This window comes from Notamacropus eugenii, chromosome 3 (genome assembly GCF_028372415.1).
Source record: "Notamacropus eugenii isolate mMacEug1 chromosome 3, mMacEug1.pri_v2, whole genome shotgun sequence".
Classification (NCBI taxonomy): domain Eukaryota; kingdom Metazoa; phylum Chordata; class Mammalia; order Diprotodontia; family Macropodidae; genus Notamacropus; species Notamacropus eugenii.
Window position 1 is genome coordinate 364,594,293 of NC_092874.1, and position 12,411 is coordinate 364,606,703.

The 12,411-nt window shown below is 37.3% G+C and overlaps 1 pseudogene; it reads left to right on the forward strand.

Moving 5' to 3' along the window:
- Positions 1–11,060: 11,060 nt before the first annotated feature.
- Positions 11,061–11,382, forward strand: LOC140532195 (UDP-N-acetylglucosamine transferase subunit ALG14 pseudogene; annotated as a pseudogene).
- The last annotated feature ends 1,029 nt before the right edge of the window (positions 11,383–12,411 follow it).

Consider the following 12,411-nt stretch of genomic DNA (forward strand, 5'->3'; position numbering starts at 1 on the left):
GTGTGTATTTCCTAAGCCAGTATCCTTCCGGCCATGTGAGCTCCACTAGTGTATGTCCTTTCTACTTAGGTACCCCTACGTGTGTGTTCCATGTCTACATATGTCCCTTATATGTGGACCTATTTCCATCAATGTCCCTAACCTATAAATGCATGCACATAACGCTGCTAATATAGTTTACCACTTGGAAGAGCCTGGGAAGCCCATTTCTCAGAAAGTTACCATGACAATGTAAGGAAAGTGCTTTGGATAGATTTGGAGCATGTATATAAGTTATGGAACTAGTCCAAGTCTGTCAAACATAATGGAGAAGAATCTCTTTGAATAGCTGTGTCTATGTGGTCAGAACTGGGTGAGAAGCGGAGAAGATAAAGGAGAAAAACTCAAAAGGCATTAGGCAACCTTTTCAATCTAGTCACCCTATCTTTACATGTGACTTTTTTCTGCCTGATGGCATTATGGTAAGAAAAACTAGACACAGAATGGGAGAAAGCCTTATGTTATCCTATCCAAGGATAACAAGTAGCCTATGAATAAATACATGCCTTAGTTCTTAACGTGTGTGTGTGTGTGTGTGTGTGTGTGTGTTAGGTGAAGAATTGGAGAAAACTATAACTTTTTTTATTTTTGTCAGTAGATTAAGCCCCTGGAGGTTTGAGAGTTACATCCAAGCTGCATTTTGCGCTTAGCCTAACTTAAAAGTCTCTATGAATGTCTTTTAGGACCCAGGCAGGGACTCATCCAGCACTGATGCCACATTTGGATATAAACTTGATGAGACTAATCTCTATAGGATCTATGTTAGGTTTGATCCTATTCTCCTGAGAAACCAGGGTGAGATGGGGAGATCATGCCCCTGAGGTATTTAATAAGAAGGATGTTATGAGTTTCATAAAGACCAGAGAATTGGGGAACTATAGAAAAGTCTATATGGGAACAAAGTCAGGAGCATCTGCTAAGGATATTCTCTGTGAATTCCCAGTTATTCACTCATTTAAGAATATCTGAAAAGATTCAGAAAGAGGGCAGTACTTGGAAATTAGCTCTCAGGCTTCCATTTGTGGGAAGAACAAAGTTAACTAAGGCACTGATGAATGAAAATAATGACTCAGCACAACAACTGAGGTTTGGATTTGAAAAATAGGTTTGGTGTTTCACCTGAACAGTACTCTTCCAGGAAGAAACATGTTTGAGTGATGTTGAGTCTATACTCACTTGACCAGTGTTCTTTCTCCTACCAACACATAGGTCCATGGAAGATAAATTTATCCAACTCAAATAACAGTGTGGTTTTGGGGAGAAGACCCAAAGATAGTTTAACACTGATCTACAGAGTCATCATCTACTGCAGCTTGTTTACAAATTATATATGTTGTCACAGACAGAAAAGATATATACAATTTAGGAATAATTTTATGAAAGAGCCCTACTGCCCCTGACAAAGACTTTATAGTGGACTAAGCTGATCTGCTTAATGGAAGCCTTAAAGGAAGCACCATTCTGGTAAGTATTTAACAACTGGTTCTCCAGAGTATGGTCTTGAAAGATCATAAAGAATTGGTTAAAAAAAAAAAGATTTTAAAAAATTGACTGGGCAAGTTAGATGAATTTAGATTTTCTAAAGCAGATAAAAGTTTTTGCTATTTATTACCATATTAATGTTTTCTATCCTCTTCAATTCCAGTTCTTTTAAACTTTGCCCTTTTCCCTTCTTCTTACACTGACCTCTAATCATGTCCCTTCTCCTCCACTGCTAAACATATTACATGCTTGAATAATGGAAGGATGAGGCTACTAATAATGAATGACTTCTATCTGACCTCATTTGCCCATAACAGATGAGGCAAGTAAGCTAGCACTCATTGGCAAAAGTCCTCAAAACACCAGAATAACACAAAATGTGTTCCTTGATGCAGGAGTAAATCAGAAAGTATCCTTGCAGAAAGCTTTCCTTTTGGAACGAGAGATGGAAGTGACCAAATTGATAATCACAGAGAGAAAACCGAGTGCAACAGTGGGGGAGATACTGAAGAATTCCAGAGGCTTTGTAGGCAGAGAATCAAAACAGAGCCTTCTAATTTCATGTGCTGTGAGCTATCTATATCATTTGCCTCTTTTACTTCTCCTCACTGCCCATTTTAATCTGGCTTCTCATTCCAACCCTCAAATGAAACTTCCCTCTCTGAGGTTAACCTCTCTGAGGTTAGCCACAATCTCTTCATTGCACCTTTTCTCAGTCTGTATCCTTCTTGATTTCTTTGCTATGTATGATCCTATTGACTACTTTTCCTCCTGAAGGAAGATCCGTCTTTACTCATACAACCCTAACTCATCCCCTTATTACTTTCTCTGTACACTACTACAACATCCTCCTAATGGAATCCCCAGTTTGCACATGCTTCCCTCTAATCTACCCTACATATAGAGGTCAATACAAGCTTCCTAAAGCATGGAATTGACTATGACATGTTTCTGGCCAACAGCTTTAAGTGGCTCTTTTTTGCTCCTTGTACAAAATGCAAACTCTTTTGTTTACCATTTAAAGTCTTTTACAAATTGTTTCTGGTCTGTAGGATTGTTTTACTTCCGGCTTCCATGGCAAAAGGTTGAAAGAGAAGGAATGAATGAATAGGAGAATTGAGTCAAATAACAAGGAAATATTATAAGTTGTGTAAAAGGGAGGGTTGGACTACTGAAGAAGACCAACGATTGAATTTGAGAGAAGAAATTGAGGAAAATATGAATCTCCAGGTCCAGATATTGATCCAGATTATGTTTCTGGGTTCTGTAAAAGAAGAATGAAACAAAGGAACAGGCATCAGGTAAAATTAAAGAGCATACAAAAGTACTAGAGAGGATTACAGAGGATCAAGGAGGATTATGAAATAAGGGCCTGAAAAAAAAGACTCAAGATGTCTAAGAAGAAGGTAGTTATTAAGAAAAGGAAGTTGAGTTGGTTGTCACATTGTCAAGAAGGGCAAATTGAATGCAAAACATTTAACCAAGTGTTTAATGATCAGGTATTAGTACAAAGAAGGCTAGAAATGTCAGTGAGTATGGAAGATAGGGGAAATTGTATAGTGACTTACAAAGAGGTTGTGATATTTGTATTTGCCATGTATTGAGTGACTGTTATATTTATTCTAAGTGAAAGCAGATCTTCCAGCCAAAGTTGATAAAGAAATCTAAGGAATATCTCTCTGAACTCCAAGTTGCTGTTTTTAAATTGAAGTATGGGGATAGGGTGGGGAAGGAATTTTAAAATTAGAAAGGAAAATATGAGCAATATAAAAAAAATGTTGCCAAGCTGATTATGGTGGTACTTTTGTGATTTTTGTTACCAGGGAGGTTAAGGCTGGTGGATGACTTGAGCTGAGGAGTTCTGAGTTATAGTACCTAAGTAGATCATCCCCACTAAGTCTGACACCAGATTTACCCAGAAGTTCCTAGGAGATAAAATTCAAAATAGTGAACAATAGGCAAAGACCTGGCCTAAATGTTTATATAGGTATACACAAAGTATAATAAAAAAGTAAGCAATATTAGATGTCTTAAAGCAAGGAGACAAATTTAATCTGATAAGTGTCATTAAGACAGTTCTATGAAAGCTAAGACGATGGTGTTAGATGATTATATCTTACTCAGAAAAATCAGAACAGTTTAAAGGGGGAAGGATTAGCATGGTATATTAAGAAAGCGTATTTATTTAAGTAGTAGCCTGACATAGTGAAAAGAGACATGGACTTGGTACTAGGAAGATATGGGTCAAATTCTTCTATTGACTCACACTCACTGTGTGGTTCTGAGCAAGTTACTTAATCTTTTAGAAGTCCAGGACTTTAGGCAGCGCTAAGACTTTAAGTTAGAAAGAACTGATTTGAACTTATGGAATAAGTTTCTTACTGAGAACATTCTATGATAATGAAATCAAAAGTCCAATTCCTGTCCTATTTCAATACTTAAATAAGGAAATCTAGGAAGCAGAGAATATTTAAAAAGGTGAAAGGCAATTGTGAAGGAAACAAAAATGATTTTTTTTGCTTATTACATTGTACTACAAATCACCTGAACAGAAAGAAGAAATGGATGAAGTATTTGGGCAAAAAAGAATACCATAGTTTAACACATCTAATCTTTAGAGAGACCACTCAGCTGAACCCACAGTGGTTAGAGCACATAGTCTTCTTTGTATTGTACCCTCTGTTTTGTGAACAGAATTCTGTCCTGGGGAGCTCCGAATTTTAATCATGGAAATTAGGATACCCATTCTCATACTCATTGGCTCATTAAAACCAGTGAAAATACCAATTTTATTTTTAAAAAAAGGCTATGACTGGAGTCTTGAGCTCCCAAAGAAAGGAATAAAGAGATATGTAATATATGATATAAAATGGATAGAGAGCAGGTAATATATTCCTACACAAATGCTAAGCAAAAAGAATAAGCACGTATCAACAGACAGATGATAGCAGAATTTTGTAACAGTTTAAAACTATTGATACAATTGACTAGGAGGCTGAAACCAGTTTTGTTATATTGATCATTAGGTACCTCACATTTCACCTTGGCATTGAACTCTCCAACCAACAAACTTCTAGTTGATTTTTTTTTCTAGTGACCACTGTCTCTGATGAAGCTTCCCTTTTGGTCATCCCAATATGACTACCACTGAAACTGCAAATAATTTCTCCTGTCAATGCTTCTGCTGCCACTACTATGCTGATGAATAATGTTATTACTGCTCTAATAAAACTCTTTGCCCTTCAGACTCAAAAAGTTATCTAATCAAGGAAAGAATACACAAAAGAAAGAGTCCCCAAAAAGCAAGACATGAGTTCACAGCAACATGAAAACTGGTAGGGAGTTAGGTGTAACAGCCCTTTCCCCCACTTTCTCAGAACACAAATTGAAGCAGTACATATGTTTCACAATCTGAATGGAAGAGAGGGTTGGAGAGAACACTAGCTCACCTTTCTATATCCAATTAGTCATTACTTCTTTCAGTTCAGTAGTCAATTAGCAAACTATTCCTCATTTTCCCTTTCAGTCACTGAGTCGCACATGGCAAACAAGCAGGCTTCTAGAATTTCCACATGATTGATCAATAACAGGCAAAGAATATCTACAATACATGACATCTTACACATGTGTGGTAAGTGCAAGTTTCCCTCTGTTTCCCTGCAACTGATAATTGGTTTTCTCCAGAAGACATAAAAGCTCTCCCCCAAGGTGATTGGCCCATGCTTCCCTTGATGAGTTTTCTTGGTCACCCAAGGGTATAAATATTCTCATCCTATATGGGCAAGAAAAGTAGAATCTTTTGCAGTTTTTGTTTTAGTATAATCAAGTGCCACTAATTGAATCTTGCCTTTATCAGCCAAGAGTCTTTACTAGGAGTAAAGGAGAGAAACAAGAGTTTCTTTAACTAGAAGCAGTGCATTTTTATTGTTAATGTGATTAAAGATCTTCCCCACCCATTAATGGATCTGCCCATTAAAGGGAGTTTGATTAGGGAAGATTTGTAGGAGGGCCCATACCTTTTGTTAATGAGGCACTGGTTCTCAGGGTTGGGGTGCCCTTTGTCTCTAAGAAAAGTATAAATACTCTGAGGTGAGATTTTACTTTGAGGCTTAGTTTTTGGATGAAGCTTTGTATGACTACTAAGAAGCTCACTGGCTTTGAAAACCTAGATGTTGGTGTTTCCCTCTCTGGCAACTATGGTTAGACAATTGGACCTCTTGATTTCTGACATATGTGTTGCTTTTGTCAGACAGTTTGGAAGTGCTGTCTGTTGATTTCCTGAACTAAGTGAATGATATATGTGCTTGATTAAAGGAGATTGTTAACTCCTCAGAAGTTGCTTTTCCTTTGAGAAATGCAGATCAAAGAACCTGTGATAGCAGGCTTCCCATGTTTGTTGGGATGCTTACTGACACACACCCTTATGGAATCAAGACCAATCTGACCTGATGGATGTCTGAAGATCATGTAAGTAACTACACCCTGCCCTGTTGAACAGACACATTTCTCTGTTTGAAAAAGGGGGACCACATCTTTAGAAGCTGTGTCACTGTATTCTTATATATTCTTGTTTTGTTAGTTAAGGAAACCTCCTTTTGTTAAATGTGCAATGCCTTAAAACTGCTTCATTTTGTTCCAAAATCAAATTTGAACTAATAGGATAATGGTATCAATACCACCTCTAACAACATGAATGCTAGATTTGCTAAAAACAGATTTCAAAAGTTTCAGAATAGTTAGTATATTGTGGAATGAATTGTGATAGTCATCCCTGTAGTGATGGAAGATGTTCCAGAATGTAATTATGAAAACAAAAGTCACATCAACTTAATCATTGATTAAGTTCTTCTTATCTGGCAGGTATGATACTGAACATTGAGGATACAAATAAAATAAATATACAGTCCCTGCCAAAACTAAGGTTTCTAATGTCGGAGACACAGGTCAACAAATGGGTAGATACCTGATATATACAGAGCAAATGAAAGGCATTTTGAAAGGGTAATCCATTAGCAGCTGCTGGGGAGGAAGGGCAAGAAAGGCCTCCTGGAATAGGTTACACTGGAACTGAGTCTTTAAGCAAGTCAGAGAAATCAGGAGGCAGAGACGAGAGGCTATACAATTCTAGGAGGGGAAGTCAACTACTGGAAAGACTTGGAGACAAGCAGTGGAGTATTGTAATCAAAGGGCTCTGAGCAGGCCTGTACTGCAGACATGTTGAATGTTTGCAGGACAGTAAAGTGTAAAATGATTATAAAGGTTGAAAGAGACTAAGTTATAAACTTTGAATGCCAACAAAGAACTTTATATTTGGTTCTGGTGGTTATAAAAAGCCACTGAAGCATATTGAACAGGCAATGAACATGACCAGCCTTACACTAGAAAAATTACCTTGGCCCCTAAGTGAAAAATGGATTATTGTGGGAGCTAGCTAAATGTTTATTGCAATAATCTTAGTGAGAACTGATAAGGGCTTAATTAGTTTTGAGGCTGTGTAGTGGGGAGAAGGGGAGTTATATGAGTGAGAGAAATTAATATTATACTATTATATTAATAACTAATTATTAATTTATGATCCATCCTTTTCCTCCTATTTCTCTTAATATCCCAATGCTGAAAATGTCAGCCAGTCTCTGAAAGGTGTGACTGAGTGATAAAATCACTTCGAGCCCCCAAGGTATGGAATCCTTAACTAGGTTGGCAGGGCCTCACACAATTGGGAAACCTAATTTAAGTTTAGTGCATAAATAGAATTCAGGCTGGGTGAGCTCTTACCCAAGGGAAGGAACCCTGTCCTTGATCTCCACCTCTCAAGTTTAGAGCAAGTCAGCTCATGAAGGAGAAGACAAGCCAGAGAGGTCCAGATGGAAATGCCTTCCTCTGTCCAGATTCCTGGAGGCTGTTCAGCCTAAAGATCCAGACACATTCTTGGCAGGAGGAGCTAAAGACTTTTAGCCCACCTCCTAAATAAATGTCCACCAATCAGAGTTGTGTTTCACTTGTCAGGGGAGTTCCCCATCAGAAGGTACATATTTAAGGTATTTCAGTGTCTCTTGACCTCTTTGGTTACGAAGAGAAACTACTGACCATCATTTTATTAATTAGCTAGCCTAATTAATGAATTATTAATTGTCTAAAAACTCTGTCTCCCAGGGGTTTTATTCACTACATAAGAGATTTTGTGAAGGTAGGAATAAATAATAAAATAATAAATAATAAAATAAAATTTTGGCAATGGATTGAATATATGGGATGAATGAGAGAAAAATTGAGAATGACATCATGGTTGACATGTAGAGTGATAGGAGGATGATGATCCCTTTGGAACTAATAGGGAAGCTGGGAGGAGGCTGAGGGGGATAGAATACCAGAATGTGTACTCAAAGACACAACAACAAGACAGATCTACTGTATGTACAGTGGTAAATTGAAACTACAAGCACGTTGACAGTTGGTATCAGCAACCAGGTGGCATAGTGGGTAGACCCTTGGGCCTGGAATCAAAAAGACCTGAGTTAGAATGCAAGCTTAGATACTTTACTAGCTATGTGACCCTGAATAATTACTTTATCTCTGTTAACCTCAGTTTCCTTATTTATAAAATGAGATTAATAATACTATCTACCTCCCAGGGTTGTAATGAAGATCAAATGAAATCAAATGAAGACCAAATCAAATAACTGTAAAATAATTGTAAAGCATAGAACAGTGCCTAGCTCATAGTAAGAAACATGTAAATATTAGCTATTATTGTTAAAGTATAAACAGATATATATCTTCTTAGGAAGTCAGATCATGGAATCAGGAAAATTAGACTGAAGACAATAAGTTGCCAACTAAGTAGGCAATTTTATTTCTCACATCAAAGAGTAACAGCTGTTGGAACTGGTGTTCAAGGACAGGACTTTAATTTTGAGGGTTACTAGGATAAACTAACACAGGAATTCAAATACAGTGTGTAGGATGGGGACTACATATATGCACATATATCTAGAAGGTGCTGTTGTGCAACACAGAGCATCTGATAATTTGTCCTTCACTATCTTACTCCATCTTAGAAAAGAAGCAGAACACAAGCCTGCCAGACCATGCCTATCTCCTCCCACAAGGATTGGAGTATCCTTTTTGGCCACCATTCTCTCTTCTGATTTTACCCTTTTGTTTTGATTAAGGAGTAGAGACTTTTTCCATGAGAAGGCCACCCACTGAATTCTCCTCTCTCTCCTTCCTTGGGATTGTGGATTTAGTCACCACCAGCACCGTTGTCTTTCATTCTCTCCTTCATCCTGAGTGTCAGAGGTGATGACAGTCATTCCTCGTTGCTCTTGTTCAACACTCTGTCATCTCTCTTGCTATCAGCTGAATTTTCTGTTCCCAACTTCTTCAAGTTTCCTGTTGGGGTGTGTAATACTGTACAATCCAGTCTCAAGTTGCAAAATATAACATATTCTTTCCTTCTTTTTTAAGAAAAAAAGAGTAGACACTACAAAGCAACAACTTTTTTTTTTAATCTTGCTGCCAGCTGAGGAATACTCACTGCTTAGCACTTGTACCTCCTCCTCCCATTTCTTGGATAAGTCCACTTCCTTTAGTTCTATGTTTAGACACCATTCCTATCAATCCACTATTTAGAATGCCATAAATTCAGTATTCAAAAGTTTGGGAAATAATATAGATAAAGTAAATTATTTCACATTGGTCTCTCACCTCTACCACAAAACAACAATTTTTGAGTCTTTACTGATCTAGTGATAGGTGAGAAACTCAACTATGCACGTAGCATTAAAAACAACAAAAAACCAGGTTTCGGTGATATGATGAGATGAAAATTCCTCATTAAAAAGCAACTCTGACATTTTAAAAGGTTAAAAATGTTCCTTAAACATAATTTCAACTGGTTAAATTGAAGTGGCTGAAAATTGTAATAACATTTTCTTTAGGTCAATAGGATTCTTTTATCATGAATCACAATATTTTCATACACCTCATCTCTTGCTTTCCAAAATTTGGCTCAGAAATAGTCAAAGAACTGTCAGTAGTCATATTTGATTTAGTCACACTCCTTCCCTTATTCAATGATCTATTTCTTTAATATTGCCACTTGAAGATGACCTTGGGCTTTACTGAAGTATTTGCAGTGATTAATTGTATTTGAAATATTGATATTTTCATATACTGTTTCACTTTTTCATAGATCTTGTTAGTTCCCTGTGAAGCCTCATCAGAGGTGACTGTGTCAGATTTAGGAGATCAATGAAGTCCTATATTCTGATTCTCTCCCTATTCAAAGTAAGGAAAGCAGTGCTTTCTGAGGGAGTCAGTATGTTATGTGTTAGATTATATATAATTTTCATGGCTATAACAATATCTTATCACGTAGGCATCTTTCTAACAGTTTATGCATTTGCATACACTTTAAAAAGGCTTAGAAGATTGTCTTTTTTCTTTTCCTTTTTTTTTTTGTTGGTAGAATGTCAGAAGTATTTCAGTAAGTAGGTCATTTATGTATATTCATGATTCAAAATTTCTAGTTCTAGTTATCTAGCCTTATTTTCTCTCTTGAACTACATTCACACATCACCAACTGCCTCTTGGATACCTTGAACTGCATGTCTCACAAACATCTCAATTTCAAATGTTAAAGACATAATTTATATTTTCTTCCAAACCCTCTTCTCTTCCAAATTCTCCTACTACTTGGAGCATAAAGTCACCCAAACACTCAAATTTAGTTTCATCCTTAACTTTTCTGTTACTCACCCCACATATCCAAACCATTGCCCAATCTTGTTTTTACCTTTATAGCATCTCTTATTTATATACCTACTCACATGGCCACCAATTTAATTCAAGGCCTTATCACTTCTCACTTGAACTGTAAAACCCTTCTAAGTGGTCTCCCTGACTCAAGTTTCTCCTCACTGTGATCCATTCTTCACATCTGTGCCAAAAAAGCTATTAAAAACAAAACAAAACAAACCATTTGCCTGACCATATCACCAGTAATCCCTATGACTGTTTATTACCCATATTTCATCCCCTTCCTCCACCCCAAGCGAATATGAATCCTTGGATTTTAATTTAAAGCTGTTTAGAACTTGGGCCACCTCTCTCTGCTAGTATGAATTTCTTCCTCTGCCTGATTATAATGGTAATTTAAATGAGAAGATCTTTCCCATTCATTAATAGGCACATGTGACCTGCTAAATCACATGGAAGCCAAAGTCATATGTGGTTGGAGGAAGTTGCTAAATGGGTGGAACAGGAAGGGGTAGAGCAGAGTTGAGAGGAATTTGGTCAGGCTAGTCAGAGATGGGAAGGACATCGGTAAGCAGGCACAGCTAGGCCCATGTGTTGGTGGGAAGGCTCCAGCAAGGGGAAGTGGGGAGGAGGTGAGGAAAGCTTGGAAATGCCTTTACCTCCTGCAGTGCTAGTCTATTGACTTCTTGGATACTATGACGGATTTGGCTTTTTGGTATTGGGATTTGGCTTTCTGTTGTCTGAATAAATGTTTTGGTTCTGTCTTCCATGTGGAGAGTATGTTGCATTTCGCAGTTCAGAATTGTGCCAACATTTTCATGACCTCCATAGGCACTGTGAATATACTGATCGCTGTGGAGAGTGTTGCCACTCTCATACTGCTGCAGCTATGGCTGGTGCTCTGCTTCTGAATAGAAAAGCTACAGACTATGTCCATCAGGGTGCTGGTGGTGGCTGGGTCTGGTGCACATACCACAGAAATTATGAGATTCCTTGGTAGCTTGTCCCAAAACTATACTCCAAGGCATTATGTCCTTGCTGGTACTGATAAGATGAGTACTGTTAAAATACATTTATTTGAAGAGAGCTGAGAGAGACTGAATCCTTGTACACTACTCATTGCATTCCAATCAGTTGGGAGGTGCAGCAGTCTTGGAGTTCTTTAGTGTTTACAACCCTGTATACTGTGTGTTTCTTCCTTTCTCTGACTTTTCGACTCAAGCCAGACTTGGTGTTGTGTAATAGACTAGGAACATGTATTCCTATCTGTACATATGCCCTTCTTCTTGGGATACTGGGAATAAAGAAAATAATCATTGTTTACATTGAAAGCATCTGCAGAGTGAAAACCTTATCCCTTTCTGCAAAAATTCTTTACCACTCTTCAGATTACTTCTCTTTTCTTTATATATATATATATAAATTTTATTTTCAGTGTTCTACAATCACTACCATATAACTTAGATTATTTTTTCCCCTTCCTTCCCCTCTCCTTCCCCCCTCCTTCTCCAAGACAGCATGAAATTTTATATAGGTTCTATACATACATACATTCCTATTAAATACATTTGCACTATAGTCATGTTGTGTAGAAGAATTAAAATTAATGGGAGAAATCATATAATAAAGCAAAACATAATACAAAAGAAAATGATCTGCTATATTCTGCGATTGAATTCCAAAGTTCTTTCTCTGCATATGGAAGGCATTTTGTCTTAAAAGACCATTGAGAATTTTTATGTCCTTGCATTGCAATGAAGTTCCAAGTCTACCAGAAAAAAACTCTTGCACACTGTGGTTGTTGCTGTGTACAAAGTTCTCCTGGTTCTGCTCCTTTCACTCAGCATCAGATCATATAAGTATTTCCAGGCCTCTCTGAAGTCTTCCTGTTCATCATTTCTTATATGGCAATAATATTCCATTACATTCATATACCATAATTTGTTCAGCCATTCCCCAATTGATGGGCATCCAGATTACTTCTTTTTTCAGTGGCCAGTCTTTAAGGGAAAATATTCCATATCTTGGGTGAATAATTGACAGAGGATAAATGGTGTTTTCAGATTTCTGCAGTCAACTATGATACACACACACACACACACACACATAATAGAGGGGTAAACTGAGGTA